This window comes from Macrobrachium nipponense, chromosome 15 (assembly GCF_015104395.2).
Source record: "Macrobrachium nipponense isolate FS-2020 chromosome 15, ASM1510439v2, whole genome shotgun sequence".
Lineage (NCBI taxonomy): Eukaryota > Metazoa > Arthropoda > Malacostraca > Decapoda > Palaemonidae > Macrobrachium > Macrobrachium nipponense.
Window position 1 is genome coordinate 10,301,604 of NC_087208.1, and position 14,946 is coordinate 10,316,549.

Below are 14,946 nucleotides of genomic sequence, written 5' to 3' on the forward strand. Positions count from 1 at the left end.
CCAGAGAATTGGCCACAAGCTTGAGGAATTAACATAATAGATATTGTAAGGATCAAATAAAAAACAATTAAGGTTAATTATTATAATCTAAAATAAGCTTATGAACTAGAGATGATTATAATAAAGGCTTAAGATTAATTACAGTAACTTAATATTAACCTTAAAGATAGATACAATATCATAAAATATAAATTACGTGTGAGTAATCCTAAAATAAAATTAAGGAAATATCACAACTATGTACATGTGGCATCTAAGGCATAGGAAAGGCTACATGGTGGCAGAGCCGCAGGTAGGACGTCAGTGAGGCAGGTAGAAAGATCTAGATCTAAGCTACTATTACTACTTAAGCAGTGTCAGGAGAAACTGTGTTTCCCGCTGCCACTGCTGGAAATTTAAGAGCTTCTAAGGACTTGAGGTAGTGTCGTTTGAACACTGTCGGAGATTTCCAGCCTGTATACTTTTCAGATCATCAAAATTCATATGTTGAAAATAGTTGACTGAGGTAGCTACTCTGCCCTAATATGTGTACCTTGGGGAATGATTCTGGGTTGGCTTGTTTAATGAAATATAATATTTGCTGCCTAATTCCCTTTAAGGAAATGGTACCACCCTTTTCCCTCATGAATAAAGGGCCTGAAGATCTTATGGCCGTTCTGGTAAGATATGCTCTTAGGGCAGTAACTGGACATAAAGAAGGGTCCTGAGGAAGTGGGAGAATCTTCCAAGGGGCCCATCTCATTAGTGGATCCTCATTTTTAGCTAAAAATTGACGATCTGGAGAAAGTAATACTTCTCCTGAAGGAAGAAATTCTATATGACCTGAGTCTCTAGATAGAGCCGACAGTTCAGATACCCTGGCTCCTGAGGCTAGACTTAACTTAAAAGAAATAATGTTTTCCTCAGGAGTGGTAAAAAGTCACATGAATTGTTATCAGTATCTGAGGCCAGTTTGAGAACATCATTTAAGAACCATGGTCTGAGCCTAGCACAGGCTCTAGGGATAGATGAAAAATAAGAGTCTGTTAGATCTATTTTGAAACCAAACTGGAAGATTTTCTTTAATGCCGATTTAGTAGTAGTAATAGTAGTAGCTACTAAACCTTTTTCAAATAATGATCTAAAGAAGGAAATAGCCAGGTTGGTTGTCATGGTTTGAGATTTGGTCTTCCTCAGAAAAATAGCTAGTTTTTTAACTGCTGAGTCATATTGGCGAAGGGTCGACTCTTTTATCCGATTCTAAGAATAGGATGTTTTGAGGATCGATATCAGCATCCCTTTTTGCCGCAAACTTCATGAAGTCCATAAAGTTAGGGTTTTGAGAATTCCTGAGGAAGCGAACACAGTCTTCATTTGTACTAGTTGGGATAGTTTGGGATTGGGAATCTATTGAGGTCGGATACCCAATTCCAATAGAAGTGGGAACCAGTTGCTCTTGGGCCAATTGGGGGCTGCTAGAGCGACTCGTCCCTTGAAGGTCCTGAGTTTGTTCAGAACCTTCAGAAGAAGATTCACCGGAGGAAAGATGTAAATCTTCCATTGATTCCAGTCTATAGCCATGGCGTCCGTGGCATAAGCCAGAGGGTCCAGGTTGGGAGCCACATAGCAAGGAAGTTTGTGATTTGACTCCGTGGCGAAAAGATCCACCTGGAGCCCTGGAACCTGTTGACAGATCCAATTGAATGACTGTCTGTCCAGGGACCACTCCGACTCTAGTGGGACTGAGCGAGATAGCGCATCTGCTATCACGTTCTTTACTCCCGCTAGGTGTGTGGCGGATAGGTGCCATTTGTTCTTGGCTGCCAGAGAGAATATGGCTATCATGCCATGGTTCACATGGCTTGACTTGGAAGCCTATCCCTGTTGATGCAGTGTACTACTACTGCAACTCTCCAGCACCAGTTTGATGTGAGATCTCTTGGCTGGTTGAAGTCTTTTCAGGGTGAGGAATACTGCCATAGCTTCCAGTACATTGATATGGAGCTGGCGGAATGGAAGGGACTAAGTCCCCTGTATTTTCTTGTACTGAGAGTACCCTCCCCAGGCGCTTAGTGAAATCCGTGTGGATAACTAATGTTGGCGGAGGGAACTGAAAAGGAATTGACTTCGACAGATTCTTGACCTCCGCCCAGGGGCAGAGGCGGTTGTGTAGTATCGCCGGGATAGCGGACAGCTTGTCCCGGGATCTGTTGGTTGCCCTTGAGCGCCAGACGGGTTTATGTCTTTGAGTTTTGCCTTTAGCAGAACGTCCGTTACTGAGGCAAATTGAAGAGAGCCCAGGATCCTTTCCTGGCTCCTCCGAGACGTTTGCACTTGAGAAATTGTCTGGTTGCTTTGGCTATTTCTCTTCTCTTGACGACGACGACGGAATTGATAGTGTGTGCGAGTTCAAGTCCCACTGAATGCCCAGCCACTGAAAGCGAGAGTCCGGTGTCAACCTGGACTTGGTCTTGTTTATCTGAAATCCCAGGTGTTCCAAAAACTGAATTACTTTGACCGTTGCTTTGTGGCATTCTTCGATGTTTGTGGCCCAAACGAGCCAATCGTCCAGATACACAACTAACATTATTCCTTGAGACCTGAGTTGTTGAACCACTGTCTCCGCCAATTTCGTGAAAATCCTGGGGGCTACATTGAGCCCGAAAGGCATTACCTTGAAGGAGAATGCCTGGTTCCCTAGTCAGAAACCTAGGAATGGGCAGAAGTGTCTTGCTACTGGAACATGATAGTATGCGTTTGTAAGATCTATAGAGGTGGTGACGGCCCCACGGGGTAGTAAGGTCCGCACCTGCGAGATAGTCAGCATTCTGAACTTGTCGCAACGAATGAATAAGTTTAGACGGGACAAGTCTAGAATTATTCTTCGTTTGTTTGAGCCTTTCTTTGGCACGCTGAACAAGCGACCTTGAAACTTTAAATGCTTGACTCTTGACACTACTCCTTTCTGAAGGAGTTCTTGGGCATACTCTATCAATTCCGCTGTCGGTTGTTGATAGAAGATTTTGGATGGAGGAGGACCTTTGGTCCAGCTCCATCCTAGGCCTTTGGACACAATGCTCTGTGCTCAGCTGCTGAACCTCCATCTGCGACGAAAGAGGAAACAGTCTCCCTCCTACCTGAGGGTTCTCACTGGCTCGGGGAAGGGCGTGTCCCTCGCCCTCCTCGTAAGTGCTTACCCCGGCTGGATGCTCTTCCGCCGCCTCTCTGGCGAAAGGCACCTCTAGCCCTGCTACCCCTGCCGAACCTGTTGAAAGGTTGAAACGACTGGCCTTCAAATACGGGGTGTTGAAGGCCGGGGAGACAGCAAAGGAGGTGGAGGCTTGACCCTGAGGAGACGTCAGCAGCAGAAACTGTTGCTGAGGCTGTGCCTTTGATGTAGATGGTTGCGGCACCTGAGAGACCGGAACCGCCTGAACCATTGGTTGTTGCTGGGGAGCCTGGAAAGGCTGGAATTTCCTAGGCTTCTTTGCCTTCTTGGATGAAGAAGTCGACTCAGGTTTCCTTTTGCTGGAGAGTCCCCAGCGAACTTTAAGACTCTGGTTGAGTCTTGTAGCCTCACACTGTACTGAATTCACAATTGATTCTGGGAAAAGGTCAGCACCCCAGATTGAAGCAGCCAATAACTTATTTGGCTCATGACGGATGGTGGCTTCTTGCAGGACATGTTTCCTGCAGTTACGCCTTGCCACGATGAAGTCGTACAAATCACATTGTACTGTGTGCAAATGTGATTTGGCTATTAGTTTAAACAAAGTTCATCACCGTATGTAACGGCTGAAACCTCTGTCATGACCAGAGTATTGAGGGATCTGGATAGTCTCGTTCGAGCATCGAATTCGGCCTGAATGAGACTGTCTGGAAGTCTAGGAAGCCGTTCACTGAACTGAGTGATGGCACAGTCTGGCTTCAATTTCCCGACCGAAAAGGTGGCCGGGAGATCTGCCCATAGATCTTCCATACCAGGGAGGAGGAGTGATGTGGGCTCTGTTTCCCGGAGCTGCGGCATCGGCTCGTCCCTCATAGCGGCCTGCATGGTCAGCTCCGCCACCTTCGTAGTGAACGGGATGGGTGTTTCTCCGTCCACTACGAACATGGTGAAAGCGCTCTTAAACACTTGGATCCTGGTATTCACGCAGTCCCAATCGTAGGCTTCTTAGCCAGTCTCGTTTGGCTTGATCCTGGCCGAAGATTACTGTTTCTTTAGGGATCTTATCCTCTCTCCTCATGGCTGCCTCCGTAAGGCGGTGTAACCGATGAAGGGGGCTGCAGATTTGCTGGGTGGAACTCGAAGTCCTCAATCCTTCAAGTTCCACAGTCTGCCAACGTCAGCATCCCGTCCTTGAAGGGGTCATATGACGATATCTTCCAGGGATTGCTCGCCGTGTAAGGAGGGAGAGTATTGTAGTCCGGCATGGCTTGGGCTGCCATACCAGGCTGAGCAAGACCTGTCATAGGGTTCTCCCGGAGACCTGCAATGAGGTTCTCCTGGTTGGCCAGCCTTCCCGAGATGGCCCGGATTGACTGGCCTGACTCCTCAAAGGAAGAAGAGATGTGGGAAAGCATCTCTTGGAACTTGTCCTGAACCAAGTTCCCTACCAGACTACCCATTTGCTGCATAATGTTTGCAGTAAATGAGTCCGAGTCAAAGGAAGTAGGTTCCTGTTTCTCCCTGGGAGTCTTAGGACGTGCTCCTGTTGAGGTTGAAGGCTCAGGGTCGGGTAGGAGCTGAGCCTTGTCCCTAGAAGACTTTCCACTGGACCCTTTTGAGTAAGTAGTAGTCTTGGGTTTCTCTCCTCCGGGATGGTGAGCCAGAGATCTCTGAGAGCTACCCGAACCAGACTTCTTGGACAGAGTCTTATGAAGCGTTTTTACCTCACGCTTCCCTTTAACTTTAGAGATCGCCTGGGTGGACTTCGGTCTAACCGATTGCCCATCCTCGGAGAATCCCTGGAAGGAAGAAGAAGAAGAAACAGGGGAAGAAGATCTAGAATGGGTCAAGGGTAAACCTTGGAGCCCCTACCAAACCTGCCTCACTCATCCTCCTACCTGCTGCCTCTACCGCCATGGGCTCGAGTCCAAATTGAGAGCCGTACTTCTTGCATGACTTCCTGACTGCCCGGCTCCTCCACAGCTTGGGCAACTTGCTCCTGGATGGTGGCGATGTAAGGGGCCGCCGCTTCTGGGTCGACGTATGAAGTCGACTTGCAGCCGGGGAAGACAAGAGCAGCCATCTTCTTATCTAGGATATAAGGCTGCCCCTTGGCCACGTTCCTTCCGAATCCACCGACCCAGGCCTTCAGGGTGGTTTGGGCGGCGTCCCTGACCGCTTGAGCAGTCTGAAAGAGAGGGTCAGTATAAATACTTAAGCTACTTAGGATTAATTTATGTTATTAACTGCAATGATATATCACTCAGAAGGATCTGTATATATAGGCCAAAATCATATATGAGAAAACCTGGTATCTGGCAAAGTACTTACTCCGGAGGAGACCTGGTCCACCAATTCATAGCAAATGGTTTAGCTCTCATGATGCCAGACAGCTAGCTCCCCAAAACGGATGGCGCAGGTAGCATGGGTCCGGCAGACCTCGTGCCCACAGGGGTCCTGGAGGACAGCGTTGCAGCCTGACTCCTGGCAGTGGGTGGCCTATAAGTGAAAAGATACATGAGTATCAACACTAACTTGTTGGACTAAGTCCAAGAAGTGATATATCATAACATCGGAGTACACTGGAGTTACTTGATAGATTAAAGCTTGGGCTCTACTTGCTCTCCTGCCGTGTAAAGTGGTGGGTGTCCGATAGAATTGGTAAAACTAGAGTCAGTGCATCTCCAGTGTTGCCGGAGGACGAAAAATCACCGAAACCGAGTTACCTAATCTATACGCCGAAACGAGGAGTACGAGAACGGCGGGGGAGGAGCAGGCGGGGACCAGCAATTATGGCGGGGAGGATGACTCCGCCGTAAAAAGGTATCAAAATAAGTAGGTGGTGAACCCGGGTGGTGAGCGGGGTCTCCGCCAACTTAGCAAATATAAAGGATGTATACAACCAGTAAATGAAATAAAAGTAAACATGCAACAGTAAAATATATACATGGCAGAGCTCTTCTACAGTCACCCAAACCTGGGGCCTGGCAGAGCCGGACCGCCCCAAGCCGCCAGAGCGGATGGTTGCCAGGGAAAAAGGGAACGAGCAGTACTCCCCCCCCCTAGAGGGGGGAGGAAGCGTGGGGAACAGACGCAGGGTGGCTCATGGCGATCGCCCGGCCTCGTCGCGAACGTGGTGTGAGCCACGCGGTAAGACAGACCAGGCGGTCTGAGGTGGCCTAGGCTACCTCTAACCGTCTCAGAAGTCATGAATACAAAAATATCCTAACAGAACACGGGGGGGGAGAGAAGAAAAATATATAGGACAAGAGAAAGCATAGTCCTGGAGAAGCTAGACCGAGCCAACCAAGAAGGAGGACGACTAGCGACTCAAGGAGCTGGCCTAGGCTGATACGTAGGAACGTAGGGCGGTGGTCAGGACTAAAAGGAAGGACGTATGTCCTAAAGGAGCCTATCACAGACCTAAATTCAAAGGAACATGCATGGATGCATGAACTCTGAGCTAAGGAGCGATGTAGGCTACGAGCTCGTGAGAGCTCAAGGAACCCCCATGTAAAGATAAGCATAAAAATAATACGTCAAAACTGCAAAATCACAATGGAAAGTATGTACTGCTAAAATATTCGAGCGCCATCGGTATAGGGGACTGAAGAAGCACGAAATAATGAAACACGTGGAGCGAGCCGCGCAAGGTGACTCGGCAACAAAGCCGTCGGGGACGCTGTCTTATTATAACCTAAATAAAATTGGTTAAACGGGCCTCTGACCGGCTAAAAACAGGTGAAACAATTCTAGCATTACTTAACTTAGATGCAGCGATGGCTTGGCGTTCCATGTGAAATAAATCCAGAAAGAAACAGCACACAGATCGAAGAAAAACGTGCGAACTGGACGGTGCTAACGAAAAGGGTGACCAGTAGAGGCGCTGGTGGTAGATTTGACACTGCTTAAGTAGTAATAGTAACTTAGATCTAGATCTCCTTTCAGTCAAGCTCTTAAGCACCAAGGAAACATCCTACATTGGGGGCTTGAGCTCTCTAGGAGAAGACGACTGCTCAAACCCCTTAACTAGCAGGGAAAGTTCCCTGGAAGAGGAGACGTCGATACCCATCAGGCGTAACACCAAACTCAGAGCCGCCCTGTAACCTCTAATAGCAGACACAGACAAACGTTTCTCGTCTCTGAGGAAGGTTAAGAAGTCTGCTATTCGCTGAATAGAGGTCGCGAGTGGAGAAAAACCTCGTTTACGACACCAAGCACAGTAGATCGCCCATTTGCCTTGGTAAACCACGGAGGTTGACTTCCTAAGATTGCTGGACATGTGCCTAGCTGACTTCTGAGAAAAGCCTCTCTTTCGGAGGAGATAGTTGATAGCCTCCAACCGTGAAGAGACAGGGATTCTACTGACTGGTGGAACCTTTCTTCATGGGGCTGACATAGGAGATGCCGCCAAGGGGGAATCTCCCTCAGAATCTTCGACAACAACGATAGCAGATCTGGAAACCATTCCGCCTGAGGCCACAGGCCACCAGAGTCATTCTGAGACCCTGTGAACCCAACAGCCTGTTCAGAACCTGACGGATCAAACAAAACGGAGGGAAGGCATACACCTCCAGGTTGTCCCAGGGATGTTGGAATGCGTCTTCTGCCAATGCCAAGGGATCTGGGACCACTGAACAGAACACTTCCAGCTTCCTGTTGTAACGTGTCACGAAAAGGTTCAGCATGGGTCTCTCCCAAATCTGGAAAAGCCTGTCTGCCACCACTTGATGAAGGGACCACTCTGTACCTAAGATCTGATCCCGGCGACTGAGTTCGTCTGCGACCACGTTCCGTTTCCCTGGGATATACCTGGCTGAAAGCTCTAGCGAATTGCTGATTGCCCACTGGTGAAGCTCGACAGTCAAGGCATGAAGCTGCTGAGAAACTAGGCCTCCGTTTGTTCACGTAGACTACCACCGTGTTGTTGTCCAACATGAGAACGACAGAGTGACCCTCTTACCATCCGACCCCGAAACTCTTTCAGACCCAGGAAAGCCGCCTTCAACTCCAAGACATTGATATGCAGCTGCTTGTCCTCTAAACCCCAAATGCCTGAAGTGATGAGGCCGCCTAAGTGTGTGCCCCAACCTGCGAAGGAGGCGTCCGAGAACAGAAGGAAGTCTGGAGGGAGAGAGCGCAGAGGGACGCCCTTCAATAGATTCTGGTCGTCCAACCATCAACGAAGGTCTTCTCTCACTTTCAAAGACAGTAGGACCATAAACGGGAGAGTCCCCTGCTGGAGACCAGAATTCCCCCAGTCTCCATTGCAGAGACCGAAGATGAAGATGCCCATGAGGGACCAGCTTCTCCAGGGAAGATAGGACTCTCAGAAGAACCTGCCACCGATGAGCTGACTGATGCGACTTTGAGAGGAAGTTGTGCGCCACAGCCCGCAACTTCTCCGGTCTCTGATCTGACGGGAAAACTCTTGCCACTGTCATATCGATGACCATGCCCAGGTAGAGAATCCTTTGAGTGGGTAGGAGGTTCGACTTTTCCTGGTTGACTAAAATACCCAGGTCCAGGCAGAACTGAAGAAGGCGATCCCTGTCTTGCAGCAGCTTTTCCCTGGAAACTGCCAAGACCAACCAATCGTCGAGGTACCTCAGCAAACGGATCCCCTGAGCATGGGCCCAACTTGACACGAGAGAGAAGACCCTTGTGAACACTTGAGGGGCTGTGGTCAACCCGAAGCACAAGACTTTGAACTCGAAGATCTTGCCTGCCAGAGAGAAGCGAAGAAACTTCCTGGACGTGGGATGAACAGGGATTTGGAAGTATGCGTCCTTCAAGTCCATCGACAGCATGAAGTTACCTTCCCTCACGGCTGCCAACACCGAGCGCGGGGTCTCCATCTTGAACCGTGTCTTTCTGATGAAGCTATTCAAGGTGGGTAAGTCGATCACAGGCCTCCACCCTCCAGATGCCTTGGGCACCAAGATGTGACTGTAAAACCCCGGTGACAGACGCACTACTTCCGCTATCGCATCCTTGTCCAGCATCTTCTGCACCTCCTCCTGAAGAGCCAAAAACTTCAGAATCTTCCTGAGCTGCGGCTTGTCCGACAGAGGAGGAGAGAAGTCGAATGGCAAAAGGTATCCCACCCGAAGGACATCCACCACCCACCTCTCCGCCCCGTAACACTGCCACTTGGCTCAATGGCCAGCCAGGCACCCCCCCTTACCTTACAGACCTTACATCTTGTTCGGGTTGCCCCAGGTCCCTCAGTGTGAGGCACCTCTAATGTCTACCAGAGAGTTGCTGTACATCTTCCGGTATATTTTGCATCTTCCAATCTTGGATGGTCTGGGATGCAGTTTAGATATTTGTCGAGCTTATTCTTAAACACATCTACGCTCACTCCTGATATTCCTCAGATGAGCTGGCAACGCATTGATAGACGCTGCATTATCGATGCTGGTGCGTAGTGGATTAATGTCCTGTGTGCTTTCCTTATTTTTTCCTGGTATAGTTTTGGGCACTATTAATCTACCTCTGCTTGCTCTTTCTGATATTTTTAGTTCCATGATATTTTCTGCTATTCCTTCTATCTGTTTCCATGCCTGAATTATCATGTAGCGTTCTCTTCTCCTTTCTAGACTATATAATTTTAAGAATTGTAGTCTTTCCCAGTAGTCTAGGTCCTTAACTTCTTCTATTCTAGCTGTAAAGGACCTTTGTACACTCTCTATTTGTGCAATATCCTTTTGATAGTGTGGGTACCATATCATATTGCAATATTCAAGTGGACTACGAACATATGTTTTATAAAGCATAATCATGTGTTCAGCTTTTCTTGTTTTGAAGTGCCGTAACAACATTCCCATTTTTGCTTTACATTTTGCCAACAGAGTTGCTATTTGATCATTGCATAACATGTTCCTATTCATCATCACACCAAGGTCTTTAACTGCTTCCTTATTTGTGATGGTCTCATTATTAGGTCCCTTATATGCATATAGCTTTCTTTCTCTGTCTCCATAATTTATTGATTCAAATTTATCAGAGTTAAATACCATCCTATTTTACCTCTGCCCAATCATATACTTTGTTAAGGTCTCTTTGTAGAGCGTCCTATCTTCATCACAAGTAATTTCTCTACTTATTCTTGTGTCATCTGCGAAACTACTCACTACCGAATCCTTAACATTATTGTCTATGTCTTCAATCATAATAACAAACAGTATTGCAGCTAACACCGTACCTTGCGGCACACCGGATATTACCTTGGCTTCATCCGATTTCTCGTCGTTTGCAATAACTATCTGTTTTCTGTTGTGTAAAAATTCTTTTAACCATCTTCCTACTTTATCCACGATATTGTGTTTTCTAATTTTCTTCGCCAATATATTATGGTCTACTTTATCAAAAGCTTTTGCAAAGTCTAAATAAACCATATCTGTTTCATTTCCGCTTTTCATATTTTTGAATATGTTTTCACGGTGGACTAACAGTTGGGTTTGTGTACTTTTTCCGGGTACGAAACCATGTTGTCCTTTATTAAACAAATTATTTTTTATTAAATGTTTCATAATATTTTTCTTCATTACCCTTTCATACACTTTCATAATATGTGATGTTAGACTCACAGGCCTATAATTACTTGCCTCTAGTCTTGATCCACTTTTGAAAGTAGGGGTAATATATGCTAATTTGTGCTCATCATATATCTTGCCTGTATCTACACTTTGTCTTAATAATATTGCAAGTGGCTTTGCGATAGAATGAACTACTTTCTTTAACAAAATAGCAGGAATTCCATCAGGCCCTGCAGCAGCTCCATTTTTAATTTCATTAATAGCCTGCACAATATCAGCTTCATTAATATCTATGACAGCTAAATATTCACTATTTTCATCCCTTACTTCTATATCATTATCTTCATTATCTATTCTAGGGGTGAATTCTCTCTTATATCGTTCTGCCAGTATGTTGCAAATTTCCTTTTTTTCATTCGTTAATCTCCCTTCAATTCTCAGAGGGCCTATTTCTATTCTTCTTTTATTCATCTTCTTCGCATATGAGTATAATAGTGGGTTTTGCTTGATATTTAATAGGGTTTTTTCTTCCAAGTCCCGTTTTTCATTTTCTTTTGATTGTATAATCTTTTGTTCTGCATTTTCTATCTTACTTTTTAGTTCTATAACTTTCCATGCATTTTTTTCTTTTGCAAGACCTTTTTTCCACTTTCTGATTTTCTGGAACAAGATCCTTCTGTCTCTTGGTATGCATGAATGATGTTTACTTTTCTTCTTCGGTATATATTTTTCCACTATTATCTCCAATATTTTATATAATATCTCCGTATTTACCCTTATGTCATCACTTACGAAAATGTTATCCCAATCTTTGTTTAATTCTTCATTAATTTCTGACCATTTTATATTTTTACTGTAGAAGTTGTATTTTCCATATCCTTCCCACTTTTTCATTTCTTGCTTATCTCTATTTTCACTTGCTTTGGAATGAACTGTTAATTCTATGACATTATGGTCTGAAATACTCGCATTATAAACTATTATTTCTTTAACATAATTCATCTCGTTCACAAATACTAGGTCTAAAGTATTTTCCTTTCTTGTTGGCAGGTGATTTATTTGTTGAATGTGTATTCTAGTAGCATATCTAATAGCTTTTCAAATTGCCTCTTATCTTCTGCACTACTATTACTCTCTTTTTTATATGTATAAGTACAACCACAATCTCCTATTCGTTCTTTCCATTCTACGAAAGGAAGTTGAAGTCACCAGATAGGAGAATAGTCCAGTCCTTGTGATTTCTACATATATCATCCAATTTTTCAATTATTAAGTCAAACTCTTTAGTATTAGGAGGTCTATATATTACTATGTTCATCAATTTTTCAGATTCAAATTCTACCGCTATTAGTTCACATTCTGAGTTACTATATTTCTCATATATTTTTCCTTGTTTTTTGTCTTTCCCATATATTGCGGTTCCCCCTTGATTCCTATTTTTTTCTATCTGATCTATAAGTTTGGAACCCTTTTATTTGATCATCATTCCCAGTCTCTTGGGAATACCAGGTTTCAACTTATATTCATTATATCTATTTTCTTTTCATTTTTTGGGTTAGTTCTTCTAAGTACTCTATTTTTCTTTTTGAGTTACTCGTAACTAAACCCTGCGCATTCATCACTATGATGGTTTGCGTGTTTTCTCCTTCATTTAATACTGATAGTAATAAGGATTTTCCCATGTCTCTTTCCTGTTCTGGTATGTTGTTCTTTTTTTCATTTCCAGAAATTCTGACATTAAAAAATCCAACTTTTCCATAATATTTGATCTTCCTTCATCATAATTATTAATTTTGTGTCTGAATCTGCAATTTTCTCCGTTTCTGCAATATCCTCTTGCATAATAAATACAGTTATTATCTCTTGAGTAGAATTTCGGAGCTGATGCTTTGAAATTTTTTGCTGACACCTCTGCATATCTCATTGGTGGTTTGCTTTTCTCTTTTACCTGATATTCTTGATTTCTCTCTTTATTTGTTTCTTTCTTATTTTGGATTTTATTACTTGGTTGGTTATTTATTTGATTATGATTCATGGCTACAGGGTGCATATATTTGCATTTTTTGTCGAACTTACATCCTTTTCCTTCTTTTAGGTTTTTACATATTTTTGGATGCAGATCTCTGCAATCATCCCCATATCCATCTAAGTATGCACATTTACCATATATTTCATAGTTTTGACATATCTTAGGATGTTTGTAGTAACATCTTTCTCCAAATCTGCAATTCCCTCTTTTCAAAAGGTTGCAGATTTTGTCTTTCTTGTCTATTTTTTTTTCCTCTTTCCCGTCATTGTATAGATCTGGGTAGAGCCTCTTCGGGATTTGCTTTTCTGTTTTCATATCGTAATTTATTTCTTCGTAGGTATGCTGCTTTATTGCCTCATATGTAGTATCAATGAGTATCTCTGCATCCATACTTTTATCTTGTTCTTTGTTTTCCTTATTTTTTTCTGTCATTTCATTTTTGTTTACTTTTCTTCCGTTTTCCTCTTCTTCTTTTTCTTCTTCTTCTTCTCTTCCTCTTCTTCTTCATCCTCAACTATTTGTACATTCAATCTTGATTTAATAACATTGTCTATCCATGATAGACATGTTGAACAAAAAATTCTTGTATCTTTTCTCAAATCTTGTATTACCTCAGCACACTGTGGATGGGTCGGAATGTTGCATGCAGCACATTTTCTGATTAGGTTTTGTGGATTGACTATGCTATACCAAACCTTACACAGTTTGCATGCTTTTGGCATTCTTTTCCTAATGCATCAATTAGTATATTCACAAGATTCACCTTATTCATTTCTTTGTCGGAATATGTTGGTTTATGTATATTTTCTTTATGAGTCTCTTGACCACTTGGATTTTATTTGGAACTTCTTCAATTATTTTCAAGATGTTTTCATTAGATTTGTTCCAGTTTGAAGGATTATATCCTTCTAATATATCTATGAATGCTTTTGTATCTTTTTGGTTAGGACTGTGCTGATTTCATAGATGAGAAATGCCAGTTCCCTTCCTGCTACCTCATCGTATTGCGAATCTGCTAAACACGCCAAATTACGCCACCTTTTCCCGCAGTTGGAACTTACTGCCATCTTGTTCTGATTTATAGTATTACACTTGATAAAACTAACTTAGAAGACGCTTTATCCTACTATTTTCACACTAATCTTATCACCGATAGTTCACGAACACTTCTAGATATTTCTCAAATTCTAGTCGTATGTTAAACTTGTGATATCTGTTGATTATTGTGACTTCACGCGGGTACGTCTCACCAAGCAAGATGGCTACTACGTGGCGCAGGAGAGGGAGAGGTGCCCAACCTACCGACGGCCCCCTTGACCTCTGCTCCTAGGGCCTCTTCTTGGTTTAAAGGAACGAGTGCGAAAGGGGCGTTGATCCTGAGACTTGGGCTGTGACGAACGGGAAGGCCCTGCCAAACTCAAGGTCCTCGATGACCTACCAGGGGACTATCTCCTCGATTGCTGCTGGACCGGGGGAGGAGGGGGAGCCAAAAGTCTCCGAGGGCGGGGCTCTGATTTAGACACAGCCTGGGGCACCAGACGGTCTTTGGTGTCAGCCCGACGTCGGTCTATTGCATTGTCGAGTTTGGCCCGTGGAAACAAAAATTGCGATTCTAACAGGTCACCGTTCCTCAAGGCCAGCAAAGACTGTGTCGAGCGACCTCTTCATCCTAGACAAAGCAGCATCCCTTCTAACCAGAAGAAGATTAGCCCATAAATTGGCACCGAGGTGAGCCAAATAAGAAAACGCCTTGCCCCCGGATTGCAAAAGACTGGCAAGCGAGGCGGCACTCACCAACCCATCAGGGGATCTGTCAGAAGCTATCTTGGCAATCACCACAGACCAGAGGTCCAGCCAAGAAACCGTCTGCAACATGGAGGCCGCCATAGATTCCAAGGCTAAGGCGTCTTGCGGAGATAAGGACGAAGCCACTGACCTCACCTGTTCCAATGTCAAACCCGGCTTCAGGCGAATGACGTTTGGGTTAAGGTGGCGTGACAACAAAAATGCAGAGCTCGTAGCATAGTACTTTCTATGTCTTGTGAGAGGTGGGGTTAGGAGTTTGGTAGAGCCTCTAGAGCGAAGGGAACCGTCCCGGTCAGAAACAGAGGCGTTAACTTTCTGCAAGACCGACTGAACGTGCCCTGACAACGGCAGCTGGAGAGACTATTTGGGGTCCTGAGCAGCTCCCACCAAGGCTTCCAAGCAAGGAGTGTAGGACAACTGAT